Consider the following 21,169-nt stretch of genomic DNA (forward strand, 5'->3'; position numbering starts at 1 on the left):
TTGAAACATTAGCTCTTGGATTGGAGTCATCCAAGTCCATTTTACACAAGTACACAAAAACAGAGTTGAGGATGTCATTATGTCACACAACGAGTTTCATCTGGGTCAACAGCTGGTTACGAACGCACGCGTGCACGCACACACACACACACACACACAATGAGGGGAAATTACTCAATTCTTAATATCTGAGTCATTGGTTTTACCCTGCAGCTGTGGTCAACACACAGACACACACACAGACACACAGACACACACACACACACCCCTTTGGCAGCGCTGTCCACACACACCCTATCAAGGCACAGCCATAGTTATTCAGCATGACACTAATTTGTTGATAACACTAGATGACCATGACGTTGGTCTTGCGGGGACATTGAGGTCATAATGTGCAAACCAACCCACTGAGAATGTCTACCTACAGTCTGCTTTGCTTTGGTACAGTGTGTGTGTGTGTGTGTGTGTGTGTGTGTGTGTGTGTGTGTTCCTGAGTGTTTTTAAACAAGCAGCTTCAGGCTCAGGGTTAAGCATGATTCATACACCTTGAAGTCAGTGTCATCCACTGTCTTTTCAATCTTTCTCAGCCCGTTTTTCTCACACCATGTCTCTCTGGCTCCCCTCCATCTAATTCAATTATTCATTATGTCGCATGCATTTTACTTTCTAACCATCTCACCAGTTCTCTGACTTTCTCTTTTCTGCCCTGCCACCTTCAATAAGAGAGGACATACATACACATCCACAGTGCAGCAGCGGTGTGTAGGGAGGGGGCAGGGGTAAAAATAGTACAAGTCTCCTTACGCATGATCGGCTAAATGAGGCAGTGGGGGGGAACCACAGAGGCAATGTAACACTATGTGTGCTTGTGCAGATAAGGAGAAAAAAAATATATGTTTGCTTATATGTTATCAAGAGGGAATCCCAGTGACATAACACAACAAACTGTACTCGGCCCTAAGTCCTTTGGTTCCTATTAAACCATAACAACATAAATATTTAAGTCAGGTTTGCAAATAATTTTTTTTAGCCAGTGTGGCTGTAGGGATGTAGGGCAATATCTGTCCATCTCAACAACCATTGGATGGATTACCCTGACATTTGCAACAGTCCTTTCTGATGGCCAGAGGATGAATCCTAGCGAATTTGGTGATCCCTTACTTCCCATCTAGCGCCACCAGCAGGTCAACGTTTTCACTTAATGAAGTATCTATATCTAGTATCTATATGAAGACATTCATGGCTCAAAGAGGATGAATCTTTGTGACTCTGCGGAGTTTTATCCACGTTGAACCACCTTGGCACTGACCAAAGTGTAGCTGTAACGCAGGGTTTTAAATATGCAATACTTTGCGAAAGTGTGCAGGCTGCCATCGGTGCAGGGCATCTAAATACATTTTAGATCAACTTGAGCATATTTTTGACCCGGTGTATGAGACGATAGATATGGATCATCCCCAATTTGTTCCTTCGTTTGTCCAGCCCTTAAGTCAAGTCATCAAAACAGGTCTGCTAGTACCTACTTACTGCAGTTCCCACTCCTCTAAGACACTGTGTTTCTCAATGAACTAGCTAGCAGAGCATCTGTGTGTGTGTGTGTGTGTGTGTGTGTGTGTGTGTGTGTCTGTGAGTTGGCATCAGAGTGCAGCTTTTTGCAAGATGTTCGTCACAGCCTCTTAGGCCTGCTTTAAACCAGCCCCCCCCCTCTCTCTCTACACCAGGAACCTTGTTCTACCTCTCTCACAACTTACTAGCACACTCTCCTCTCTCTCTCTCTTCTACTCTCCAGCCAGGGGTTCCTCATTCTCTTTTTCTCTAAATCTCTGCACTCATCTCTTTCCTCTCCCAATCCCTTTCTTCCGGGCCCCCTTTCAAAGCCCTCCAATCGTCCGCTCGCATTATCTCCCCCTAAAGCCCTCCTCTGCCTCTCTTCTTCCCACAGTCCATATAAACAATACCAGTGCCATTAGTACCTTCTGTCTCTTCATACATACACATATGCACACACAGAATGGTTTGTGGCAGTAAAATCATCCGCATCGCATCTAATGTAAGTCAGTGTTAGGGGGCTGACAGTCATCACAGTACAGTATGCTAGTATGCGACAGCAGTTTTTTTTAAAGTTTTTTTTCTTTTATGAATGGGTTAAACATGCTTTCAGCACAACTGCGTCATGAACTTCTCTCCTGTATGAAAGGGGTTGAACTATTTCCAGACATTATGCGTGTTTCATCCTGAAAGTATCTCTTCATTTGCCTAGAGGCGAGTACTAACCCTAACTGTCGTGTTGTTTTCTCCGACTATTTCACAGTCAATTAGCAGCGTTCAAGTAACCCAGTTGTCCAAATAGGCAGGAGAAAAGCCTGCAGATTCATGCTAAAAACTAAAGACACGCAGCTACTCCTGCCAGTTGATTCAGACGAGGCATTTCTGTGTTTGGGTACCTGCTTTTTTTCTCTCTCTCCATCTGTTTCTCTCACCTAGCATATCTACAACTCTTTTCCTCATCTTATCACTATCTATAAGCTTACATATATGCCGGCAACTTGTTCTTGAAAGCAGCTTATCAGTATTTATTTTAGTTTTAGTTAGTATTACTTTAATCTTATTATTTGCTTAACTCAATCAGATTAGAATATGATGTTTTCTCGACACAAATTCCACCTGCTGCAAGTATCCGATGAACAGCTGTTGCATACGATCGTCACAGCAAAGATGAAAAAGTAACTCATACAGGGATTTACAATGACTGGGCTGTTTAATCTTTACCTCAGCAAACCGCTCCTTCAGGCTTTACTGCTGTACGACACAAGACACTAAATCCAGCCTTCGAACACTCGTTACTTTTTTTCAAATGAATGGTTGAACGAACGGTTGAATGAACCGATGGACACAACTAATGACCTTACCTATCGTTGCTTCTGTTGCTCTCTTTCTCCCCCTGTAACTTTCCTTTTTGCCTCTTCTCTTTACTTCTTCTCACCTCCCGTTTTCCTTCTATTTGTCCTCACTTTCTTTTACTGTTTTTCTTTTGCCTATGTCTGTCTTTCCTTCACTTCCCACCTCTTAGCAAATGTCTGCCCTACAAACCGTCATTGCCATTTTCTCTCTTCCATCCTCTCTCGTCTCTCTCTCTCGGAGCTCAGCGTCTGCTTCCCTCGGGACTATCGTTCAGAGAAACAGGGCAGAGAACGAGAGGGGGGGGGTGAAAGAGAGGAGCAGAGCACAGGCAAACGAAGTGCTGGAGGAAGAGAGATGGAGAGAGGTGAAAGAGGGATGGAGGAAGGAGAAAGGACAGAGAGAGAGACCACACCCAGTGTGCATGCCTCCTGAGGCAGATTACTAATGGATACTAGCATGGACTAGCCAAAATCCCTCAGGGAATCTCCTCAACATTACCATTACCTCACGTTCTTGGCCTGCCATATTTTGCAAATTACATCTTCTGAGGAAAGGAAACATCACTAAATAAAATAATCAACTAAACAGAGACCTTTCAGACAATAACACCAGGGAAGAAACACGATATTGCACAAATACAAACACTTAAGCCCTACCACTTACAACTTTATTGCTGTCTGGGTTTTAGGGGTTGTCGTCATAGTAACAACAACTTCCTGCCCTGGCCTGTGGCCCAGGGATAAAAGTTTATGGAAGGACAGACGCAAGACTAAGTGCAATAAAAAGGAGAGAAAAGACAGAGTTAGCTCACCGGCTTTAAACGGTTTTCGCATTTGTGTTCGGTTACGATCCGATAAAGCAGATATGACAACTCACAGTCTAATAAAAAGAAAACTCACTCTAATGTAACTAAGGGGCAGAATGGGGGCAGAGAGGGGAGGAACTGGTTTCCATGGCAACGCCATTCATGGCCTACAACAATAAATCCCCATGGAGACAAGAGATTACCACAGCAAAAATACAGATTAGTGGACCAGCGTGGAAGTGACAATGGAGATTATTACCGTGCCTAAACCCATTTCAAACCACATCAGATTTACAGCAGATATTACATGACGCTGGACCTACAGGAACTGCAGCAGCTACTTTCCCCTCCGTCCCTCTCATCCTTGCTGATGCACCACACCCACTTGAACAGGGTGCTTGGCTTACAGCAGGCCAGTAAATGGTACTTAGGATATCCGTCCGCTCTGTGTCATTAGTAGTAGTAGCGGTTGCTCCATGTTGTGTGTGTGTGTGTGTTTTTTGAGCCATTTCATTGTTCACTGTGAATTTTCAAGACGGCATCAAACCAAGCTCCTCAGCTTCTAATACTTGATAAGTTGCGACAACTATAATCAATGCAACCCTCCAACCCACTGGACAAAGTACCACAGGGAGGGTTTGATACACTATTCACAAAGCCAAAGGGCAGAGAACAACAGAAACGTCCCACTCGTTTAGATCCTGGCCCGATGTCATTTCCAACCATACAGCTATTCATTCAACACAAACCTCTAAATCGCTCGATAAAATGTGAGAAGTGGGCAGTGATTCAGACGTCTGGAAACAGGCTAACCAGCCTTGTGTGTGAAAGTAGGTGTTTTTATACCATAACATACACATCTTTTCAAGGGAGGTGTGTGTACACATGTGCATGTGTAGCTGTAGTTTCAACCTCACAACACACACACACACACACACAAACACACACACATATTAAACCTCAATCACAGTTTTTAACCAGCAGCACTTCAACTTTGTTGAAATAGATGCAAAATAACCCATGTATCCCTAAAGCTACATTGTCTGCTATCAGTGTGGATATTATTACCGGTAATTGTCGTTTGTGTCACTAATTGAGCTGAAAGGGTTGTTTTTGACAGCTGGTGAACACTAAGGGCAAAAAGGTTCCAATAAACATTGGAAATCGACTGGCCATCATTCAGCTGCGACTAATGAATTAAAACTCCAATCCAGCAGATCGCACTGGGACATCCCAAATGCTGAACAAGCTAACAGGCAGCCACAGTCCGACAGCTGACAGTTACTGGCTCCCAGTTTGGTTTTGAAATAAACACACACACACACACACACACACACACACACACACACACACACACACACACACACACACACACACACACACACACACACACACACACACACACACACACACACACACACACACACACACACACACACACACACACACACACACACACACACACACACACACACACACACACACACACACACACGAATCCTAATCTGTGCTGTTCTCTTGTACGATCTGTCCATCTGTCATGCAATGACACATGCATACACACGCACATATACCAAACACACATGTAGGCACATACTCACAGAATCACTGATAAACGCACCAGCTATGGGATTGTGTTGACAGACACACACACACGCACACAGTGTGAAAAATGTGACCATGCTTGTCCCTTTACACTGCACTCTGACCCTCAAACTGCAGATTACACAAAGGATAATCCCTGTGTGTATGTTTGTGTGTCTGTCTGCCAGTCCATCCATTCATCCCTTCATCTTCCTCTCAGTCTCTGTCCATCTCTCCCAGCTACACCTGATATCAACACTTGGCCGCCTTCAAAGAATACATGCACTGACACAAACTATGTCTCTTTGCTGCCTTCAGTTTGAGCTAAACTTAAATGAACGGTCAGCTCATAAGGTATGTTTAAATGACCAACACTATGTCATTACTTTTGTTACCGTATCATTATCATCCGTCATAACTGCTGTTGTCAGCTGTAAAACTATATGGCAGAATCAATTGAGTTTTACTCTTCAACAACACCAAGACGCTCTATTTAGCTCTATGCTACTATAACTAATAATCATCACTTTAAGGATAAGTATGGATGCTATGGCTTGCGATTTTGCTAATGCTTTTATTGCAAAGTAAAACAAAATTCCATCAATTCATTTTGCATTATTGGTAAAAACTATGAAATACATTTGTGGGAAATGTTGGATGAAAAAAGAAATGTATTAGCAACTACTACAGCTAGATTAAATAATACCAAGACATTTTTATGAACCCTATCTTCTAGCAATATAAGTCTCTTTCTCTCGCTCTCTGGGTGTGTGTGTGTGTGTGTGTGTGTGTGTGTGTGTGTGTGTGTGTGTGTGTGTGTGTGTGTGTGTGTGTGAATAATGGGTAAGCTCATAACGACTATTGTTAGCTGCTAAACTCCCCTATTCAACGATTAAAGCAGTCAGGCGCAAGTGCCCTATCTGTGTGTGTGTGTGTGGGTTTGTGTGTGTGTGTGTGTGTGTGTGTGTGTGTGTGTGTGTGTGTGTGTGTGTGTGTGTGTGAGTGAGAGAGAGCGAGCGAAAGTACGGGTGGGTCTCACACATGAGATCAGATACAGTTTGCTGTGTGTGTGCGTGCGTGTGTGCGTGTGTGTGAAAAAGACGGGAAAGAAGAGAAGAAGAAAGCAGGCATTATCTGGGAAAGAGGGAGCATGTGAAAGATAGAAAGACCGTGCGCAACTCATGATGAAAAAAAGTCGCTCGGCATGGTCTCTCCAGAGTAGCAGTGGGTGTGGTGTTACTATGGCAACATAAATCCCATAGAGGGTGGCAACAACAGGTGCCTTGGCAAAACAAATATTATAGCCATCGATGCTCACTATTACGGCTGCCTGGTGAAGCAAGTTGATACAAATGAAGTAAACATCCTACCCCTCAGGCACAGTTAGACGGAGAGCTTTCCAATCGGTTAGCACTCTGTCAAAACATGGTATTTTTAAGAGCAAACTTACACAATAAATCACCCTTATCCAGCCGAATATCACTAATAGGACACAACGAATAAGAAGGTGGCGCCACATCCCACAGTTAAGGGCACATATTTAATCTTTTAGTAACAAGATGAGAGGCATCGGGATCTGTTTGACTGGTGATCGATCGCATCTTTTCAGAGCGATTAATCAGAGAAGCCCGTCACAATGTCAGGAGAAAAGAAACCCCTCCAAATAGATAGAATCTTTATTAGGATGTGACCATGCATGTATAGCTGCATCAGTAAATATAATGCAACAAGTAGCAAGCTTGGTCAGGAGCACTTGTTCTGCAGTGGTCACACACACACACACACACACACACACACACACACACACACACACACACACACACACACACACACACACACACACACACACACACACACACACACACACACACACACACACACACACACACACACACACACACACACACACACACACACAAAGATTAGCCATTCCCCTTGTGAATGCCATAAAATGTCCTCATTATTGAACATCATCCTGTTTTTCTCAATTACTGTGAGGACATGTCGTCTCTACAGTCCAGACACTCGTACGTCATTATGTGAAATATGTTGCAGTGACCGGCTCTCCTCATGACAGAGTCAGCCTAGTATCAGTTAATCCCAGACCGGTGACCCCTAACCAGGAAACAGGAAGTGTGGCAAAGGGGGCAACTTTAAACCCTGCTTCTCCTGTTTCGCTTGGTTAATCTCCATCTTTGTCTTCAACTATTATATTATATATAATATATCTGCTGCCCCCCCCCATTCACAAACACACACAGTTCACTGGGTTATTTACACTCTTTCCAAGATGTTTTACAAACTCCAGAGCTGCTCAAAGGCTACTAATGAGAACAAGTTAGATGGTCTGCACTCCATCTCAACCCTGTTGCCCCATACACTCCTCTCACTTCCGTTTCCTCCCCTCATCCCTTCCTCTTTATCGCTCTGCACTGGTATCCCACCTCCTCTGTGCTCCCTACTTCTTCTCATCCCGACTTTTGTGACAGCCCAAATGTATGACGCAATGAATGAATATTCAGTCCCTCCAAAAAAACGCGATTATGCGATTGCATAATTCAATGCATAATCAGCCAAAGTCCACATATTTATGCGGGGGCCGCATTTTTTTCAAATTCTTCAAGCACTTTCGCCGCATAAATTGCCGATTTCTGCCCAAAATATGCGGATTTCATAATCGTTGCAAAAAAGTCATACATATCTTAGCAGAAAGTTGAAAAATGTTGCGTTTACTTCACACAAGAGCAGCCATTTTCCCCTGTTGCCATGGGAACGTTATGAAGTGACGCAATTACACAACGTGAACATCATCGAAAAGCAGGGTGTTGGAGAAAAAAAAAAAAAATCACTTTTTGTTCTCTTTTTCATCAAAAAGATTGCAGTTTTTGCAAGTTCCCGCAATTTCATCGCATACAATTGCATAAATATCTTGCATATTCCATCGCATTTTTTAAGAAAATGTGCCGCATAGTCAAGGATTTTTGCCCGCAACAATCACAAAAAAAAAAAAAAAAACTTTTCTGGAAAGACTGAATAGTCAACACATGATGAATGACATTAAAGTTTAACTATGCAGTTTCCATTTGTTTGTCAAACAGCTACCCCTACAGTCGCTGTGGAGTACTTTTATTTAACGTTACTGTCGTAAATACCACTCACACAGCGCCGTCTCTACACTCATGGCCTGATCCCCCGTCGGACTGGTCTTATTATCAACGATTGATGAATCAACAACTTCGTAAAAACGGACATACAACAAGCAAGCGCAACAAGACAACACAGAACGCAAGCAAGTTTACTTGACATGTTGATGTGGGGAGTACAGACTTCAAGTTGGCCTTATTAAAGTCTCCTGCGATTATGTGAACACCGTCGGGGTGGGCCCGCTGCGGTTTGTTTATGGTGTCCAGCAGGAGAGAGAGCGCCGTGTTTACATTGGCGTTGGATGGAATATACCCCGCCGGTATGATCACTACTGATTGCTCTCTTGGTAGAAAAAAAAAGGCCGGCATCTTACAGACATGTACTTGAGATTAGGGGAACAGTGTTTATCTATAATTGTCCCGTTATTACACCAGTTCTCATGCACGTACATACAGAGCCCCCCCTCCTCTGCTCTTACCGGAGTCCTCAGTCCTGTCCCAGTGGAGCAGAGTGCAGCCTGCTAGCTGCATGCTAGCATCGGGTATCCCCGCGTGAAGCCAGGTTTCAGTGATAATCAAAACACAGCAGTCAAGAAACATAGTGGTTTCCAGCGAGTTGGAATTCCAAGTCGTCCGTTTTATGCACCAGGGATCCAACATGGCATCATGACTTTGCGTAAACATACACGCCACTTTCCTAAAGCCAAATGGCGTGTTATCTGTACGCATTTTGAGCTATCCACGTGTAGGTCTACGTTGTATAGAGCAGATGTATACATACACTCCACGTGGCGTCGCCACATGGCGTCTTAGAGCGTGCCGTACTATCGCGAGAACAACGTCACACGCGTAAAAAAAAAAAAAAAAAATAAAAAAGGTTGGGTTTAGGAAAAAAACATTGGAAAGGCTTTAGTAACACAAAAAAAATGACAAAAAACACAACGGTGACCAATGTCACACGCTTAGGAAAACAATAAACGGTTGGGTTTAGGAAAGAAACATTGGGGAAGGCTTAAAAAATTAAAAAAAAGAACATGGTTGAAAAACGCCACACGCGGGATGCGATCCCGGCTCTCCTGGGGGAATCCCATCCGCCACCCCAACCAACCTCCCTCCGCGGACTTACGTCTTTCATACTACTCCCTACGGCGAAAATTCACACGTAACGTAGGTCAATGGTAGCCTCGTGAGACCGTCCTGATCTCGCGAGCTCCAGTTTTCCACTCGCAGATCAGTCTGGCATCTTGAGGCATAGAAAATTTGGAGCAATTAGCTAAACGACCGGGCCAATCAGTGTTGGTTTTGAGGTGGGTTAGGTGGTGACAGACCGATGGTTTATCCAATCAGCTAACCAGTATTTTCAGACAGTGGTAGCCCTAATTCTGTTAGCCGCTCGCTGATGCTTTTTCTCTCTTGGATCCTTCTTTTGGAATATGGTCCGGGAACCTGAAATGGTGTCTTTTATTCCTAAATTCTCGTTACACAAATGGCAAATATCCTTTACCGACATGTTGCTTGCTTGCTGAGCTAACGAGCTATGCTTTGCCTGCAGCAGCAGGGGCGGGCTTGTGGTTGTATTTTCATACGCTTCGTGGATCTGATTGGTTGATTTGGCCCGTCTATCACCAACATAGGTGATAGACAGATGGTTCATCCAATCAGCTAACCAGTATTCCGCCCCTTCCTAAAAGTTCTCCAACGGAAAGTTCCCAGATGGATATGCCGAGCAAACGCGAAGCAATCCATCTGGCGGAGTCAGGTTAGGTCAATGGTGGCCGAACAGCGTTGATAAACACGCTAAAAAGCGATTATGCGTCTTGATAACATGCAAAAACGGCGAATTACGAATTGCCGGGAAAGAATATACGCCACTTTATGAGATTAGTCTGTCAACTTGTGTCAAATACTATAAAAAGGGATGTTGACATCAGATTATCAGTATAGCACAACATGATCTGTTTTTCTGCTGATATAAACCTCAATGCCAACATTTCCTCCTGTTGCTCACAAAGATGTGGCCTTTAAAAGATGAAGGCTGTGCCCCGTCCTGCCATGCTCTGTTCAGCCCCTCCACGGGAGAATGTGACCCTATGCTGATTAATCTGTTTTTAACTGTGTTTGGACCCCTGCCAAAGCCACGGGTCCACGCTCTCTCTCTGTTTTTTATTCTATCACTTCTTTCAGAGCTGGTCACTTGCTGGTGAAGGCAGTCTGCCCTCTCTTTATGCGCCACTCTCTGATGTAAAATGTTACCCTTCAACACAAGGATTTTCTATTCTCCTCTAATAGGCCCTCTTGTTAAACTAGAAAAATAGACTAATCTCCACAAACATATCAAACTCCATTCTATTTGATTAGATTAAGCTTGTTAGTTCAACGCAGTTAACGTTCATTCTCAATTTTAAAGGCTACAATAAAGTTTTTTTTTTACCATCTACACTCTAGTTTTCACGTTTCATTTTTTTTGGGGCATTTAGCTGACCCTCTTACCCAGAGAAACTACACTCCCTCCCTCTCCCTTTTTGTCCCCTCCATCACACACACGTCCTCTACATCTCTATCCCCCCTTCACTCTCCCCACCCTCACCCTCTCTCACCCGCCATCCTTCCCTCACTGTCTCTGTGGCTGTAATAAGCTGAACATTGCAGTACAGTTTCCATTCATCCGTGCTGCTCTGATCTTCTCTGCATGAATGCCAGCCCTGTGGTGCCCGCTGGCCAAGCGGCTCTGAAAGCTAGAGGCTAACGGCCGCCGGTCACGGCTGACTGCCACACTGTAAAATATGTCCACCTTTAGTAATTGTTGTGAGGAGATGAATGCTTTGCATTGTGATTTGGACCTTGATAGACCAGAAGATGAAGAGAAGACGTGCTAATAATCCACACTGTAACCAAATCTTATTGAGAAGGAAACCTGGGTGACAGCTTCAAGGAGAATTAAGTTTCTCTGTATATGCTTCTTTTCTAAAAACACAGTCCACACTCAATCCGATGCGACAGTAGGGTAGGGCTGGGCAATATATCGATATTATATCGATATTGTGATATGAGACTATGAGACACTAGGTACTTTTCTGAACTTACCAGACTGTTGTAGCTGTTCGATTAGTGGCCTTTTCCCCACTTAGACATTATGTCCACATTACTGATGATTGTTTATCTAAAATCTAAGTGTGAAGATATTTTGATAAAGCACCAATTGTCAACCCTAGAATATCACCACAATATCGGGGTATTTGGTCAAGAATATCGTGATATCTGATTTTCTCCCTATCGCCCAGCCCTACAGTAGGGCTATCTGTGTGTCAGAGTTGATGTGACGGGTCTTGCTCCTGTTGAACCGACAGGGCGCACACACACACACACACACACACACACACACACACACACACACACACACACACACACACACACACACACACACACACACACACACACACACACACACACACACACACACACACACACACACACACACACACACACACACACACACACACACACACACACACACACACACACACACACACACACACACACACACGTTCCCATAGCCTTTCCGAATGGTTAAGCAATATCTCTCACTCTCTCTGTCGCTCTCACTCAGTCTCTCGTTCTCTTGTGTCCAACTCCTCTCACTTCCTCTCTGCTGTGTCTGTATTCCCACCTTTCTCCTTTTGTCAATCCATCTCTAGTTTCCTGTTTTTGTCTCTCTGCGTCTGTCCAACTTGCCCTTGCACCCCTCAGAGAGTGAAAGACGTAAAAAAAAGTACAAACAGAGTACCGTACGTGCATTATTAAGTTTTCCTTAAACCAATGCGGCAGTGTGACAACACATCGAAGTTATAAAATATGAAAATTAAAGAAAGGTGAATCAGTTATGCTGTCCCCTTAAGACAGTGACAAGCTAGACGTTTCTTTCACAGCGCAAGCGAGATACCTACAGGAGACTGTTCCTAATTATTAATAGCCTACACCGGTTTCCAAGATTTTATCAATTCTTCTGATTCAGTTTCTAGAGCTCTGACACCCAAGTTGTGCGACATTGGAAAGAACAAAGCCGCTGTAAATACATACAAAAAAGAATTCCATAAAACACACAGATGTCAAAATGACCCGAAAACAAATGGTTTTGCCCAACAACTGCGGTATTGAGAGGGAGAAAAAAAAAAGGAAAAGAGAAATCATGCACACATTCTGGCTAACCCAGAGTTCGTTCCAGCTTCCTTTAATGAGCAGATTCTCCCACCAGAACAACCAATTAAGGCTTCTCATTAGTGGGTTGGACAGAGCCGCCACTGTTCTACACATCCTGAGAGTCTGAGAATGAACATGGCGCTGATGATCATAGATAAACTGTACACACGGTGACAGACGTGATCACTGCTGGATTTCCCTAATAACTTAACCAAACCAAGAGTCCTTCCTGCTTAGGACTATGTTGAGTATTGAATATTTGTTTAATATCGGTTGTCATGATGGCCGTTTTGTGTATCCGCACCTTGACCACCCAAATTTCCCTATCTGGGATCAAGTTTACCTTGACCTTGAGTAGAAAATGTTCCTATGCATATTATTTGTTCTATGAGGCTGTATACGTTTCATGAAAGCTTTAACCTATATTGAGGTGGGTTTTCTTGTTCTTGATTCCAAGCGCACCTAACATGTGTCGCTGTGCTAAACAACCTGAACACCTGTAACACAATATCACACAATAGCACTGCAGAAACTAATACCTTTGTGAAGCATGCAATGTTCAACTGCTGTTAAGACTTTGCAGAGAGAGGTGTATTAAATTAACACTGGTCATTTACGGGTCCTTGGTTTGTTTGTGCTGTTGTTGTACTGGATTATTTGTCTCCATTCTCAAACTGATCAGTGGGAACACATTCGTAATGCCAAAAGACCTAAGAAGATTTGGATACAAACCTTAGAAAAGTCTGTGTGTGTGCAAAGAAATTAATATTTAGCTGGCTGCCTGTGTGGCTAGATGGATGGATGATGACTGTTATGTAACCTGCTCAATTCCACAGGGTTTCCACTGGGCTCTTAGAGAGGTTTAGGTGGTACCGGGTATGTGCAGAAAGATTATACTCCTGTCTCCATACTCAAACAAAAATAGAGATGGGTTAACATGGAGAGAGATTTTATATAAATAAAAAAAAAAAATAAAAAAAAAATCACCTGTTGTATAGTTTATGCCCATCACATTAGAATAAATAGTTAGAAAAGTCAAACAGGGTCTACGGTCTTGAGCAGGCATCCTTGTTAATTTTGGAAGTCATAGGAGGAGAAATGTGACTTGGTGGCTGCTTTGTGCTCATTTTTCATGGAAAACATCCCAATGCAATTGTTACAATGACATACAATAAAGCATGAATAAGACCTAGAAGTCCCACATCCATCACCACTGCCGATGACATTGTCCCTGCCCTGATGTCCTCCATTTCTGTCTAACCTACCTTCCTTTCCCTCTGAGGAGAAAAGACAAGAAGGTGGCAGGCACTAGAGCCGAGTTGTGCTGATTAAAATAATGAGTAGTTGGACGCGCACGCACGCGCGCGCGCACGCACACACACACACACACACACACACACACACACACACACACACACACACACACACACACACACACACACACCTAAGGGTGATTGTTAGAAGCATAGCCCTAATATTAGTCTCTGTGTTGTTCTCAGGCATGGTAATGCTGCAGCACACATCAAACTCTGAATTACAAAAGCAGTTATCAGATAGTTTGTTTTAACAGAGACAAATAGTTTGAGGAGTATCAAATTGCATTACATCTGACTGTGGCACCATGATTTAGTTCCTCAAAATTGAATTATGTCAATGTAAAAGATATGTTTGCCAATTGCCACTGACTTCTTACACGTCATCACAATCTAAAGCTCAGTCCAGTGTGTCTGCCAGTTTGTCGGCCAGCCTGCCTATTTGCCGGTGACCTACTAGAAAACATGTCATCTGTCAAACAAAGTATGACTTCTAATACTCTGCCTGGGAAATAAATATACACACACACATGTTAAGTACACACAGTTCTGTCTGCAGACAAATAGTGGTAAGAGCATGACGAGAAAGTAAGACAGAAACTGTGGTGGTGCAAAGGCAGACCTATCAAAATTGAAACCAATCTTAACTTGAGAGTTTGAAATCCATTTAAAAGCAATTAAAAATCAATACTTCAGTGCATACATGTTCCATACATGCTATGTTTAACATCATCTTCTAGTTACATGGTCAAATGATTACTTTTCTCAGTTTCATATCTTTATAAATTAAATACTATCTTTTCTGGATGATAGTCAAACTAAAAGGCTTTACCACATCAGTTTCGGCTCTGATAAGTTGGTATGGGAGGTCCTCAACCTTTTTATTATCTTTAAAATAATCAATAAGGTACACAACAGACTAATTGTTAATGGACTAATACCATTCCACAAATACTGTTAATTCTTAATTCGGGTGGATGCTCTCTGAATATATCTGTTGCCACCGTCCCAACCTGGGACGAAACCCCTTTGGAATTCTGTAGCCACATGGGACTGCCTTTCCCAGACATCTGTCCGAACCACTTTCCAGAATTAAACCATATCAAACGAATCCCTTCATAACAGTAAAAACGTGTTCCAGTGTTGCTAACGTCACTGCTAAAGGAGGAAGCACTGCACAAGGAAACGGACACACGACAACGACGGGCAAGACGGCTTTAAATTAAATGCTGTCGTTGTTCGCGACAGCTTGATGCCTTCAAACAACCACCTACTAACGTTACTTGTTAACTCAGTCAGCGTTAAGAAACCGCTTCATGAATCGTCCCACAAAAACTGACGGATGGTTGAATGGTCTTCAAAACGTTAACGAGTGCGTTAGCATGATTAGAAGAGGAAACCGCCAACGTTAACTCGCCGTTAACGTGACATAGCAGTCACCTAGCTACACCAGGAAATACAACCACCAGCAGCAACGTACCGGGGGGTCTATTCATTTAGAAAATGGCTTTTAAGTAAACAAGTAATTTACACTGGTTTTTTTGATTTTTTTACCTAAGCTAACGTTAAGTGTCTCCACGAAACCTCTGATGCTAACCGCATAAAAGCCATCCGAGAGAGATGAAGCGGGACATGAAAGTAGTTTAGATGATGTGAAGAAGATAGTCGCCATAAAAAGCATTATATCGAAGGTATGACTGCGACTCCAGATAACGGATTTCAGTGGGAAGTGTGCGTTTTGCTTGACCATTTAAAAAAAACTGCTTCTAGTTACTGTGGTTGTTAGTGCAGGTTGTGCACCTACCGTTACACCTAGCTACATACAGCAACAAAATCGACATTAAAAACGCTAAATACCCAAAATTCATTGAAGCAGTCGCAAATGTATAGCTAGCTAAAATCACGTGATTTAAAAGGTTGTGAAATCAAACGTTACCTGTTGTGATTTTCAACGATGCGTGTGTGAAACTTTTCCAAATGTGGCCTCTCACTGTGTTCTCCTCCAAAAAAGTAACGTACGTCCCACTATCTCAGCCTCCAAAATCTCCACTACACACCGAAAATCTGGCAAGGGCTCAAAGCAGACGTATCCATCATCTTCAAGACCCGCCCCATACAGTGAAAAAACATCTTTTAGCGGTATCTCATTGGCTCAGATAGGTCACTGTATTAGAACCTGAGATGTGATTGGTCACCCGCACTGTCCATTCGCGTAGGGAGGGACGTTCGATGCAGATATGGCAGTGCTAGCGTGGCAGCTCCCTCTAGAGGACGAATAGTCTCACTGCAATATGGTGATGCTATTGTGATTACTGTTCTTATTTTATTTTTCCCCAAATTTTGAGACCACGGTTGTAGTTACAATTGGAAAGGTGGATACATTTTTTTTTTCAAATCAATCAATACATTTCTGGCCAGAAATAATGGAAAATTAATGGCTCTTTGCCCTTTTGTTCAAGACATATTTCCTCTCGAACTTTTTTCAACTTTACTTGTATTATTCATTATTTATTTACTTTGCTAACTATTTTTTTCTCAGCCAGTTCAGAAATTAAAAAACGATTGTTTTTTAGCACATTTGCGAATAATGTACAACCCCGCATTTGAGAAACAATGCATTTCAGTAATATGAATATTAATGATTGGTTGTCAGCAGTGACTCCTTGATGAAGCTACGTTTGGTAATTTGGTGTTCTGTAAATCACAGTATAGGAGGGTTTTAATTTCTTTTCTTTTTTTTTAAGATTATTTTTTGGGGGCTTTTCCCACATTTAATGGACATGACAGGTGATAAAGGGGAGAGAGAGAGGGAAGACATGCAGGAAATCATCACAGGTTGAAGTCGAACCCTGGACCTCTGCATCGAGGAATAAACCTCTAAATATATGTGCGCCTGCTCTACCCACTGAGCCAACCCGGCCACGAGGGTTTTAATTTCTGAGCACCAAGGAAATAAAAATATATGTACAAGGTATGAAATTGTTAGAAAATAGCAACTGATGCTTAACATCCGTGTTAAAAAGTCACACTTAAAATCTTTGATGATGATGGACACAATAATTGATTATTTGATTGTGTTGATCTACTTCTTCAACACTCAGTTACTCTTTCTTTTCTCAGCATATTCTTAATTTATTTGCAATGTGTATTATGGTTCGGATTAAGATGCTCACATGCAGTTTTCTAATTAATTAACGTGGAACACATTATAATTGAGTCATTGTGAGAGGCAGTTCATAGTATGTGGGTGTGAGGTGCTAGGCAGTTGCCACACATGTCATTATGTAAAACAAACACATTTCTGAGTATCTTTCTGTTTAAGCTTTCTTCAGGCAAGACACACCTATGACTGTTTACTCATCACACAAACACACACACACACACCCAGATTAGAGAAGCTCAAGTAATTGGCTTATAGCGTAAGGCAGCGTGGAGATTTGACATCTACAAAAGAGGAGGAGTTAACAACCACATAAGAACAACATCAATGTATACTTGAGAAATACAAACATCTATAAGAGAAAGTTGAGTGAGTGGAATAGGCTACTAATAATACTAATTAAAATATGTTATCACAAAAACTGTCAATAGAAAAAACTATTTGATTTTAAGCAGAAATAATAATTTTTTTGCAGGTAGGGTGTGTTTTAGTGAACTCACCATTAGTAGAGTAGCATGGATCCAGCACAGCAGCACAGCAGGCCAGTAGAGTGTGCACACACAAACACAGAGGAATGGAGAACAGAAAATCAGACATTTCTTTAAACACATCTACACATCTACATTTAAGGCACATCTACATGTTTATTTTCTGAGCTGCATCTGCTACAGTTGCATTCCTCAGATTTAGTTGCATTTCATGCAATAACATTACACAGATACAAAAGGCGGTGCTGGCTGTTTTGTTACAGTTACACAATCCCTACATTATGAAGAAAAAAAAGTGACACAGCTGATTCCTGTCCACCCGTGACTCTGAGCATCCAGACCAGTCATGAGGAAAAAAGACAACACGCGGCAGATCTCCTCTCTGGTGTGACTGCTATCAGTCTAATTCTATTGACATAACATCCACATGTTAGGAGAGTGACAGGAAACACACCCACACTGGAACATTTAGTCACACAAATAATACAGGGCTGAGTGAATTAAGGTCTCCTCCCTCTGTTCTGTCCCTGAAGTCATTCACCGTTTGGCCTCGCCTGTCCGTAAATTGAATTGCAATTTACTGAGGACGACGCACACAGAACAGCTTGACCTTTATCAGTCTCAGTTTGGATCATAATAAAATCAACACAGGGCACCTAGAGGGTAATATCACACTGAAAAATGTGAAACCGTTTTCTAAAGCAAAACCTGAGAGAATATAGAAGACTTAAATCCCAATATATGAGTATGACTATATGTGAGTTTCTGATGGTTTTCTGGGTTCTCCTGCTTTTTTATTTTACCATCCATTCACAAGATATGACATTTAGAGCACTGATAAGGTTACAATAAAGACACTAGTGACAGAAATATAGAGCTACTCCTGCATGTTGTACCAAAGCTCTAATGGAATAAAAGAAAAGTCAAGAAAATCAGAAAGGTGTACCTGCTTGTCAAAGGTCCCATATTGCAGAAATAGTTCCCACACTGAGATTAAGTCTTGACTCTACACCTAATCAGCCTGACCTTATCTTTTACCTAAGGTCTCTCTCTCTCTCTCTCTCTCTCTCTCTCTCTCTCTCTCTCTCTCTCTCTCTCTCTCTCTCTCTCTCGCTCTATCCTCACACACAACAGTTACCTCTTTGCCTTATGCTGAACGCTTAGCCTCACAGTGTGGAACTGATCGACTTGCAGTGTCCTGGCTGTAAATCAACAGATTGTGCTAGTGTCGATAAGCATTACAGACTTGGCTATCAGAAACACAGTGTCCTAGCCAGGGAGCTACAGTAGGCTAGCTGTGCGGTTTCTCATGCAGGCATGCCAGAAGCCAGTGCAGATTCTCTGGAGGATTAGTGGCGAGCCCTTCTGAGCGGGAATTACCCTGACACAGCCATCTGGACAGCAAAACATTGCCCACTGGACCAACTATAGTCCTGCCAAGTCTGTGTGCTGATGGAGCAGGCACATTTTGCTCAGTCATTCTTCTACCCTGACCTGAGAACAGCAAAATCATTCAACTCTGTACCCTGGTTTAATAAACTATCCATTCAGTGGGTACATAGTAATTAAATGCATGCTTAATTTTTTTGCTATATTTTATGTTGATTGTAGCGAAAAAGTGAGTTATTTCATTTAAAGTTCAATATGTTTACATGTAGCACTCTTTCAGAGATTATAGTTAAATTATCCCTGATTGGAATATAAATAGTACTTGATTATCAGTCTGAGCTTTATGATGTGAGATAGCCTATATATATATTTTATTTTACTATTACTATTGTGAAGGTATGGCAAAGTAATTTCCAAAAGCTTCTTTTTACTCTGGGCAAATAATACCCATCCAAACCACAACATAACCACATGCATATTGTTATCTATTATATTCCTTCAGACACTGCAATGCTGGAAGAAACATATCCTGTTAATCATGTTTAACAGAAGTAAACCAAAACTCTTGCCACATACCTTATCATAATGCAAAATCCACCATATGTGGTCAACAGTGAAGGAGATACTCTTTGCTAATTTTTCTGACATTTTACTGTCAGTAAAAATCAAAACTGCAAACTAAGTGGTATTTTGTATAATCTTATGGATACAGCCAATGTCTGCGCTATTTTCTGAACTCAATTATACAAATTTCATACTGCACTGTTGCCTGCAGTATGCTTGGATACAAAGACAAATGCACAAACACCCACCCTGAAGACCTGCACTCACTGTTAACCCCTGCACTACAAAACATAAACTAGTACAACACACACATCACACTGTATGTTACCTGACAACCAATTGATAATCAGCTAGAACAAGCTGCTTGACTGGACTGAGCAGGACTCCACTTATCTCGCTTGCCCTGTCTTCATGTGTGTGTCACACAAATACTGAGACACTGAACAAATACTCTCTCTCTCTCTCTCTCTCTCTCTCTCTCTCTCTCTCTCTCTCTAACCACTAGCTCCCTTCCTCCCTCTCTCTCTTCCTCTTGCATGTCTTTGTGTTTGTTGTAACTCTAAACTGCTGATCAAGTGTCAGCTAAGGAAGAAAGAGAAGGAATGTAGTAAAGTGAAACAACCTGATGGACAGAAGATGGAAAGAATACAGTACATTGAGAGAAAAGTAGGCAATAAATATATATAGAGAGAGAGCTTTTTGCAGGGTGCACCCATGGGTGGCACCTCTACCTTATTAGGCAGGAGGACAGGGTATTCAAATTTTAGTTTACACAAAAAACTTGTTCTTACTTACCGCATATGTCATTTTGCCTGTGCTACAATAGTATAAATTGAATCGAAGGTTTCAGCTGTGTGTGTGTGTGTGTGTGTGTGTGTGTGTGTGTGTTGTGTGATGAGTAAACAGTCATAGGTGTGTCTTGCCTTAAGAAATCTTAAACACAAAGATACTCCGAAGTTTGTTGGTTTTGCATAATCACATGTGTGAGTATGGCAACTGCCTAGCACCTCACACCCATATACTATGAACTGCCTCTCACAAAGTTCCACGTTATTTAGAAAACTGCATGTGATCTTAATCCGAACCATAATACACATTGCAAATAAATTAAGCACTAACTCAAAAGGAAAGGAGTAACTTTGTGAGCCGTACTTGCTGTACAGATTGTGTCCTGGTATTGCATGCACTATAACAGACAGGCAGTGGTGAAAGAAGTGCTCAGAACTTCTACTTTAGTGAAAGTAGCAGTGCCACAGTGTCGAAATACTCTGTATTACAAGTAAAGTCATGCATTCAAAATTGTACTTGGAGAAAAGCACAAAAGTATTAGCAGCACACTTTTCTTAAAGTGCCAAAAATGATAAATACTCGTTATGATTATCGATCCATTAATGTGCATATAATATTTGATGCCTACTCATACTACTATATATTTTATATGGTATTTGTAATTGTGTAATGTTGATCTTTAACTGGAAAACTTAATGAGTTACCACACTTTCTTTCTGTTTCCTCACATAACTTTTTAACTCAATTTTCCAAAGGCACTGTGCAGTGGTAACGAAGAGTAGTGGTGCAGCCTCACTGACAGCCTATAATACTGAGAGACCACTAGGGGACAGCAG

At 42.0% G+C, this 21,169-nt stretch overlaps 1 protein-coding gene across 8 annotated transcripts in view; it reads right to left on the bottom strand.

The window, feature by feature from the left end:
- The window catches only part of epb41l2 (erythrocyte membrane protein band 4.1 like 2), a 52,004-nt gene extending 35,963 nt beyond the window's left edge, over positions 1-16,041 (bottom strand). For all 8 annotated transcript variants that reach the window (XM_028604406.1, XM_028604405.1, XM_028604404.1 and 5 more), the window contains exon 1: positions 15,880-16,041. The gene's annotated coding sequence lies outside the window, so the exon portion shown is untranslated. The remainder of the gene's footprint in view (positions 1-15,879) is intronic.
- Positions 16,042-21,169: the final 5,128 nt, after the last annotated feature.

The sequence above is a fragment of the Perca flavescens genome, chromosome 18, assembly GCF_004354835.1.
Source record: "Perca flavescens isolate YP-PL-M2 chromosome 18, PFLA_1.0, whole genome shotgun sequence".
In the NCBI taxonomy this organism is placed as follows: domain Eukaryota; kingdom Metazoa; phylum Chordata; class Actinopteri; order Perciformes; family Percidae; genus Perca; species Perca flavescens.